The 9563-nt window shown below is 42.0% G+C and overlaps 1 protein-coding gene across 1 annotated transcript in view; it reads left to right on the top strand.

Annotated features, from left to right (window-relative positions):
* Positions 1 to 2247: 2247 nt before the first annotated feature.
* The window catches only part of adgrl3.1 (adhesion G protein-coupled receptor L3.1), a 187812-nt gene continuing 180496 nt past the window's right edge, over positions 2248 to 9563 (top strand). The window contains exon 1 of the mRNA XM_061715075.1: positions 2248 to 2633. The gene's annotated coding sequence lies outside the window, so the exon portion shown is untranslated. The remainder of the gene's footprint in view (positions 2634 to 9563) is intronic.

The following is a 9563-nucleotide window of genomic DNA, read 5'->3' as shown; positions in this document are numbered from 1 at the left end:
TTATAAATAACTTATTTCCCATCCAGTTCATGGCAGCTACCTTAAGGGGGTAGAATTATCAGTCCACACCATCATCTGCAGGCTTTCTTGTGTCTTTTGAGATGGGTCACACTGCATTAGAATCTGGAATAATGGGATGCTGGATACTTCTACTTTAATCTGGGTCTGTGATGTCACCTGACACATAAAATCTCAGCTGCTGGCTCACTGATGAATTTGGTAACATCCAAAGAAAGTGAAAGTGTTGTGTTACTATTGAGACTTTGAGTCAATAGTCATTTTGACGCCCAAATATATCCAATTAAGCACATATTTTTCTTCTTCTAAAAATATGCCCCCTTTAAAGAAAAATTATTATTTCTACACTTAAACTTATATATTTTTCTTTTTTTATTCATTTAACAACCCCACCCAACTCTGCTTCCATTTGCAGACTCTGAGTTGTTGTATGTAGGGTTTTTTTTTTTTTCTTCTGGCCAAATTGGGGTTGGAGACTATGTCAAGTCATTAAATGTATTCCAGAGCGCAACCACTCTAATAATGGACTGTGATTTCACTTAATTTATCTTAATTTAGCTGGGAACGTGACAAATGAACCGAGTTGTTCCAAGTAGGGCAGCTTTCCAGCAGCGATGGACACTCGGACAGGACATGCTCCCAGCCAGGCACCAGTGATGCGAAAACAACCCAAAATACTGAGCTCATCGTCCGGAGCGGGGGATTCAGTATTCTGGCATATTACCTTCCTCAAAGGATAGAGTTTAAAATCTTACTGCTGGTCTACAAAGCACTGAATGGTCTTGGACCAAAATACATGCTTGATCTGTTAGTTCCTATGAAGCTCCCAGACCCCTGAGGTTCATCTGGATCTGGTTTGTTGTGTTTCCCAAGAACAAGAACCAAGCAAGGTGAGGCAGCGTTCAGTTATTCTGCTCCTCACCGGTGGAACAAACTTCCTGCAGACCTGAGGTCTGCTCCAACTGTCAGCTCCTTCAAATCAGGCCTAAAAACATTACTGTTTACTGAAGCTACTCCTAAATTCAATACCTACCTGCTGGACTCTACTGCCCTTATTTTTAACAACCTGTGCTTTTTATTATTTTACTTCTTTTCTTATCATTTTATTTCATTTATTTGGTATTTAAGCGTACTCTTAAATTAAATACTTTCTGAAAACCGCGAATGAGATGTGTACCTGCTGTACTCTACTGCCCTTACTTTTCAGCAATGTGTGCTTTTTATTATTTTACCTTCTTTTCTCATAATTTTATTTCATTTTATTTGTTATTTACTGTCTAATTATGTCTTGCTGCTTTTAATGATGATTTAAAGCACTTTGAATTACTTTGTGTTGAATTGTGCTATATAAATACACTGCAAAAACTCAAAATCTTATCAGGAATATTTTGTCTTATTTCTAGTCAAAAAATGTCATTACAATTAAAACAAGAGTCATTACCAAAAAATAACTTGTTATTTGACGATTTTCACCTATTTCAAGTAAATTTTCACTTGAAATAAGTAGAAAAATCTGCCAGTGGGGCAGGATTTATCTTCTCATTACAAGCAAAAAAAATCTTGTTCCACTGGCAGATTTTTCTACTTATTTTAATTGAAAATCTACTTGAAACAGGTAAAAAATGTTTTTTTTTTCCCAGTGATGAGTCTTGTTTTAAGTGTAATGAGATTTTTTTGACTAAAAATGAGACATTTAAACTAGAAATAAGAAAAATATTCTTGTTAAGATTTGGAGTTTTTGCAGTGTAAACTTGCCTTGCCTTGCCTTGCCTTCTTCGACAAGGTTTTTCTTGTTTCCCCCCCTGTTTGCTTTCACACGGCAGGTGGAGCCCTAGGTCCAGAGATTTTTGGGGGGGGAGTGAGGTCCAGTTCCGTGTTTTCCACCAGACATCCCCACTTCTTCTTCATCTTCCCCTGTTTCTGTTCCTGCATCCCCCAGGCAGGAATCATCACCCTCTCCCCAGCCCTGCATCCAGCACTCCTCCAGTCCTCCAGTCATCCGGCCCGGCTGCGCGTCCGCCGCGTCTCTAAATTGGTTCGTCATTCCTGACCTCTCCGCGTGCGCGCTGACCGGCGCTCCTGCGCTCCGCTGCGCTCTGCGCCTCTGGACCCTCGGCACAAGTCACTAAGAACATAAAGGCAGCTGAGAGACGGTGAGGGGAGGGAGAAAGAGTCAGAGAGAGGGAAGGAGGGAGAGAGGGAGGACGGTATCCAGACAGACGAATAGAGAGGCAGAGAGAGAAACGCCTCTGTCCTCCTCCCCGCACTCGCCGGGCTCGCAGCGCGTTTTTGGACGAGATTCCTGCTCCTCCTTGCGTTGCGAGCGCTTGTTTGGGATCCCAAGCACGCAGCTGCTGCCTGGCTTATTATTGCACCCTCCGCTTCACTCATCCCCCTTCTGTTTGGGACGGTTTCTTTTTCTGAGGATCGACAACAGATTCAAGGCACCGAGCAGCAAGTTGAGCACACCGACTATAGGGGGGAAGATACAGGTTTCCGCCGGCGTTCCGCTGCGTTAAAGAGCGCAGAGAAGGTTATTCCCGACCGACTCCCCCCCTCTCTCTCTGCGCTGGATCTGTACATTTCCGCCTATTTCTCTGCGACTGGTAAACACGGTAAGGAGCCGCTGTTGTGTCCTGTTGTTCAGAGGATGCATGTTTTGGTCCTGGCATCGCAGGTGAACACAGCCTGGGTGTTTTGGCCGCGCGTCAACTTACAGCGGAGATGCTGCTGTGAAAGCCGCACGTCCGCGCTGACTTTGGTTCACACGGATGCCCATGGGAATGTGTGGCCTGCGATTGTTGGAATAAAAAGGGGCGCCAAAGCCCGGCCGCAGAGGACCAGGGGTAAAGGGTGGCTCAAGCCTGAATTATGGTTCTGCGTTAAATCGACGCAGAGCCTGTGCGCGTCGCCGCGTACCCTACGCCGTAGGCTCTGCGTCGGTGTAACGCGGAACCATAAATCAGCCTTTAGTAGGAGCTCGTACAGATGATGCCCCGGTGTCTTGTGGCTGGATATGGGCGTCACTCGATGCTAGAAGCAAGCAAATGATCCCTTACTGCTCTGGAACACAGTGGTTGGAATCACATTATCAACAATGACAGCCTCAAAGCCTAGGTGTTCATATTATTAGTATTATTATAATTAATAATGATACTACTAATAATAATGATAATAAATAATATATTGACACATCTGTCTGCATTACTGCAGGGTGCAATGACAAATCACATGATTTGGTTTGATGGATGACAGAGTATTTCACCTCTTTGGGGTTTTCTGGCTGTCATTCGAGTGGAAAAGCATCCAGCACATTAGTGGTTGTCCCGGTTTGTCAGTGTAAAAATCCAGAGTAAATCCTGCGGCTCCGTGCGAAAAGGATATCCAGCAGGCCAGTGCGCCCCAGGATGTGTCAATCATGCAGATTTCACGAGTGCACGTCTTTTATCCGAGGCAAAAAGTACATGACCTTGGTGAGGGCTGTTTCTAGCTTTCTGGGGGCCCAAGGCAAGACCCTGGCACGATTCCCATCACGAGGCAAGATTCGTTCGAACTCTTCAGGATGATCTGTGCCCATCGATATGAGATGAAGGAAGTTTTGCACATTCTTAGCTCAGAAGATCCCGTCACAGGCCTGGTTTAGTCCTTTTTTAGAACATTAAGTGTTGCACGCTTCGTTGGGCATTCTCCTGTTCTCTGCCGTCATTAATCGCCTCTGCCATCAGTTCCACTGTAGCTCTGTCGGCTGGTTTCATCACCTTTGATTTGTGCCATTAGGTAAACCGATACACAGCTTTAGGAACAGACGATCAGGATGGGAGTCCAGCCTTGCTGTGTGGGGATTTTGCTGACTGTCGAGGCAGGAAACAGCAAGAGCTGGACGGCTTTCTAAAAATGATCAACCATTCCTTAAAATTAAATTGGAATGGATATTTTATCAAGGAAAAGTGCTGCTTTAATCTGTTGCTATTTAAGAGGAAAACAGACGGAATTTGTGAATCTAAGGTTCAAGTTCAAGTTATATACATATGAAGTTATTTTGGGTCATTATTTCTTTGTTTGTCAAGGAGATTAATGACTCGTCCTATAATAATCAAATATAACTTGAAATTAAATTGTAAACTTCTTTTTATGGCTTAAATCTGTTGCACTCAAAGAAGATGATTTCTGAATCTTCCGTTTAAAGTTAAGCTTTGCTTGCAAAGTTGATGAGAGCTTGCGAGCAAGCTAACTTAGCGAGCTCACATCTGTGAGCTGGCGCTGTCATTGTGGATGTGGGATAGCGATACGCTGTTGTCGCGAATGGGACAGGAGTCCAACGTTACCGTGGCTGGTTTTGGCTGATAGCGGGCACAGGAGACCGTGAGAGTTAGCTGAGGCTTCACTGTGACATATTTAACTGTTCTCATATTTAAATGTTCTCCCCAAATACTGTAAATGGAAGCTGACCCTGAAGATTGAAGGCCCTCGTGCATTAGCATATCCTCATATATCAAGAAACAGTTCTGACCTTGGTGTTAAACTGGTAACCGCTAAATGTAACACATTGCTGTTGAAAAAAAGTAATAATAAATGATTAAAACCTAGATTTTTGCCAATCCTCACTGGATGTATCACAATCCTAAACAGAGGCCTGGCTCACCGTAACTGCAGATACCTGGCAGTTGAAGCCCCTCCAGCCGTCATGCTGCGGCCTGTGTCTGCCTGGGTGGCTGGGGGCCGGCCCGCCTGAATCACTGCACTCTCGGCATCCGAATGGCTCTCAGCAACAAACATTCTGTGCAAACTCTTTGTGTACATATTCAGCGCGATGTAAAATGCGGATGTAGGTTTGAAGTGGTTGACAATATGTTGACTCAGAGCCGCAGCTAAGAAATGCGTCTCTGAGGAATCCATTGAGCAGGTGTGGAGCGGCCAGTGTGAGCAGTTAACTGGAGAACATTTCACACAGGTCTGCTTGGCTACCGTTTGGGTCACATCTGTTAAAAGAGAGGCTTGTTTCCAAGGTCATTGTTACATTCGTGGTTGAGATGAATTTTTTAAAGGATATGGCGTTCACTTCTTAGCTGAATATAAAAACCATACTCTGAAAACCTCAATATTTCCAGGTCCAAATCCTCCACTTGTTGGTTTTCTGTCTCTCTTGCCTGCCTGTCTGTTTTTTTTTTTTTTTCCTTTCAGCCGGCATATTTGGTATACTTTTCTGACAGGCTCAGCTTCTGAAGAACAAGCTACAGGATGTTTGTCAGGCATCACGCCGCGAAGGCGGTGCTGTCACAGAGCATCTTGGGTCACGTTCAGAAGTGACACTCATGCAGTGCTGATGTTTCGAAGCTCATGCAACTGTATGATGTGCAACAGCGACAGTCCAACATTCTGCTTACAGTAGGTCTATCTGTCTTCCTTTAATTAGGTCACTGATTTTATACTGCTATGATGCACAAGACAGGCAAGAGTTTTGTTGGGGGGGGGGGGGGGGGGGGGGGGTAGGGTGGGGTTTGCTCATTTTGATTGTTAAGCTTGAAGGAAGATCCAGCTCTCTGTGTTTGGTGCTGTTACACATCGCACAATATTTGCTTTAGATTTGGAAACTGCAATGAAAAATATCTAACCCTGTAATGGAATGACATGAATTAAACAAGGGATCATTTGTTAAACATCTTGTGCTAACATGAAAACCTCAAGATAATGAAAATAAACCTTGGCAGACAACAGGATCCATCGCAGACAGACAATATCAGACATATGCACACAAGAATGTCAAGACAAGCAAGCACATAATCAGATTTGTAATAACTGTAACTGCTTGTTACCGAAGTCTGTTTGCTTTGTCAAGGGTTATTAGAGAGCCTGACTTCAGCACTTGTGCTATCAGCTCTGTTTTGTGGGCACATAGAACCCAATATCTGTTTTCACTAAACCTATCGTAAGTGTTTCCATTAGAATTTGTAGCTTTCTGCCAAAATCAGCACATTTTCACCAAGGAAAGCAGCATCTTTTATGACCAGCCCCGCTATGCCTGTGAAGAGAGGGACCAGTGCTCTGAATAGCACAAAACAGTCTCACTTTTCTTCCTCATGAAGATCATTTGAACTCCTCAGTGGTCCTAATTAGGGATTATCCTCTCGACTGTTTGCCTGTGGTGGAAAACAGTCAAGATTATGTTTTATGTTGAGTACATAATCGCTTCTGAAGAGGTGGTTGGTCGTATACTATTCAATACTGGTCCATTCTAATTGGTTAGCAAGTTAGCATGTGTGTTACATCGGTTCAAACTCTTGATAATTGTTTGTGAGAGTTATCCCCTTAAAACGTTATGGTCTGTCTTTTTAACACTGAGATGAATGCCTGACATGATCCTGGACTTGCTGTTTCAGCACGATGAGAGTCCAGAAGTGGAATATCTGCCTATGCTGCTGAGGAGAGTGGGGGGATGAGGATAATGTGGAATTTAAAGGGCACATATTATGATTTGCCTGACATTCTAGTGTCCAATATTGTCTTAAACTGTCATATACCCGGTTTTCAAGCCATCCCACTGCAATGGTGCACGGCCGATCAAGCAATACATAAAAAAATTGAAATAGCAATCATTCTTGGAGTTTCCATAGATAATTATTGATTTATTTATTCAAATGACTTACTGGCTTTGTAAGCATTAATCACATTTGCAGATTGGTCGTCTAAACCTTATGTACAGATCAATCCAGCCCCATGCATCCATGCCTGCTTGGTATCACCCATCCTCCAGTCGTCTTTATCGCTGTGGCACACGACTGGCAGGAGCATGTCTGATTTTGTTTGGAAGGGAACCAATAACAGCAGAGTGAGCGAAGAGTAGTGGGAGGAGGAGGCAAATAAGGATGCTCACTGCAGAAAATATAAGATTTAGGCTGTACAATCTAAAAAACCCCAGGACTTTTACTTTTTACTTTTACTTACTTTTTCCGAGTGCTTGATCATTATGATCAGATGGGCTACATAATATTGAACTTTTAAAAAGAAACAGTCAGAGGCCAAAACATCGGGAATCCAAACATTCTTGAGTAAGAACAGAATATGGATTTGCAGCAAAATAGCAATTTATGCTTGCCCTTTGGGCAATCAACCTGTGTCAAAATAAAAGCTATTTTAAGCCCCTGAAAGGACTCAAAAATGTCATTCAATTGAAATAAAAGTGTGGATAGGATCCAGATGGACAAGTTTAATAAATTTGATCTTTTTGTATGTCAACAGAAAGTATATAAAAATGACTCTAAAGCAATGTCTTTTGTCACCATCTCCCTCTGGTCGCCGCTTCTTGTCATGATGTCCCTCAAGTCAACTAGCAAATGAAGAGAAGAAAGAGGGGGAGAGTCTACTGGCTTTACTTCCAAAGAACTTTATCAGTACTTAGATATTTATGAACAAAAAAGCCAATTGTCAACAGACTTATGAGGGAAAGTGATATTAGGTAAGGTTCTGCATGTAGAAATAGTCCTTTTTAAATACTTTCTATACAGATACAAAGTTAAAATAACTTTGAGTTTATCTGTAGTGACCTTATCGGCACTAATTTAATTGGAACATTTTCGAGTCTTGTCAGAGACTTAAACTAGCAATTTGTGTTGATGTAGGTTAGGGCTGGGCGATATATCGAGATTTTAATATATATCGATATATTTTCAAACACGATATGGTACGAGACAATACCGTTTATATCGATTAAAAACATTTTTTTTTTTTTTTTTTTTTTTACATTTTTTTTCTTATGATTTTGATATAGCTTATTTTGTGACAAATTGACTTGAATGTTTTATTTGAGATTTGCACAAATGTTTTGTTATTTGCACAACTGTCAACCTCAGTGGAAAAGTCTGCCTGTTACTGTCTACATTGTATTAATTGCACAGTGTATTTTAATTTAATTGTTATGCAGGAAAGGGATATTTGTTTTATTTTATTCAAGAATCATTTTTATTCTATATATGCAGGCAGTTTATTTTTATTTCATTTGTTTTATACATTTTGATATTGTGCAGACCTCTGTTAATAAAGGTAACTGTGTGACATTTGGCACGAGGCTTTGTATTAAAACTGACTGTTTTTTTAAGGGTATGCCTCAGAAAAAAAATGAAGCTAACAGAGATGCTATGCTATAATGCTTTGGGGGAAACCCCAATTAAGGCACAGAAAAAATATCGAGATATATATCGAGTATCGCCATTTAGCTAGAAAATATCGAGATATGACTTTTGGTCCATATCGCCCAGCCCTAATGTAGGTTGATTACCTACAGCTAACATTACTTCTGTTCTCCCTCCAAACTGCTTTGATTCATGTTGTTTTAGACTATAATGAAAGTTTGGATAACCATCTGATGATAAACCAAGGATGGTTTCTGGTTTCTGGTCTCTGGACTGTTTCTTTAATGGTGACCAAAACAGCAATACCATTCTTTCTCCTCACCAGTTGGTCTGTCCATCAACTGTGGTAAGGATTAGGCGTCTACCAAGAACTTCATGCATATATAAAGGAGAGGGGGCCTTTTTGAGGCAAGCCAACCAGTGTTGCACCCTGGCTCAACTGTTACTTCAGACCTCTTCCTGTACATAAGTGCACTGCAAGGCTGTTGGCCTGGTAGGTGCAGGGGGGAATTGTTGTGACTCCACTGGTTCAGCTTGCTAATATGAACAATGACGGAGCCTTCCATTATATCTTAAGTGGTGATCTGACTGCTTGTGCTGGAGTCCCTACAGCTCCTTCTGCCAGGGCTGTTTGTGCCTTCCGTCTCCCAGCAAGAGGGCCAATCCTGTCTGTGCACCAGTCTGATCCCTCTCCCATTGAGAGATTGTTACCCACAGTGGCTGTATCTCTGCTGCTATCGCCTGCCCACGGTTAAACACGGGTATGAAAAATGGTCACAGAGATTCTGCTGAATGTCTCCACATTTCAGCAGTGTTCCGCGCACTACTCTCCTTAATTCATTTGCATCTTCATTCCTGAGAAGGAGGAAAATAATGACAGTCTATCAGTTGGAGACAGAGCAGCTTCATCATCAGTGTTTTGGTGAAAATGTGTAGAATTGAAGTTCAAGTGGAAAGTCCTTTTTTCATTTTATTTTCTATGCTAATATGCGTGCCCACAAAACCACCCCAATCATCCTTGAATGACTATGTCTTCTCAAATTAAGCAATTGGAGACATTTTCTGAAAATCCTTGTAATTTTACAAATTGTTGTTTGTTTTTTCCATTATATTCAGCTCTAAAAGTTACTTTTCTGACACTTTGGCTTGTTCACGTCAGTTATCGTGTCGGGGGAGCACAAGTCCAATTCCTCTCAGCTACCAGGCCTTCTGCTGTTTGAGCTTTGGGTGCTGCCATTTCCTGGATTTGCAAACGAGTCAGGCATTCCTACTTGGGTGATTAAGATTCTCACCAGCATGTGGGTGCTGCATGTGGGTGCTGTTTACATGATCTCTATTTTATGGCCGGTGTTTGAGAGGTGGCATACAGCATAAATTCAATAAAAAAGAAAAAAGGTTTTAGTTCAGTTTCATATGTTA

Source organism: Cololabis saira, chromosome 1 (genome assembly GCF_033807715.1).
Source record: "Cololabis saira isolate AMF1-May2022 chromosome 1, fColSai1.1, whole genome shotgun sequence".
NCBI lineage: Eukaryota > Metazoa > Chordata > Actinopteri > Beloniformes > Belonidae > Cololabis > Cololabis saira.
This window is presented reverse-complemented; position numbering and strand designations above follow the sequence as displayed.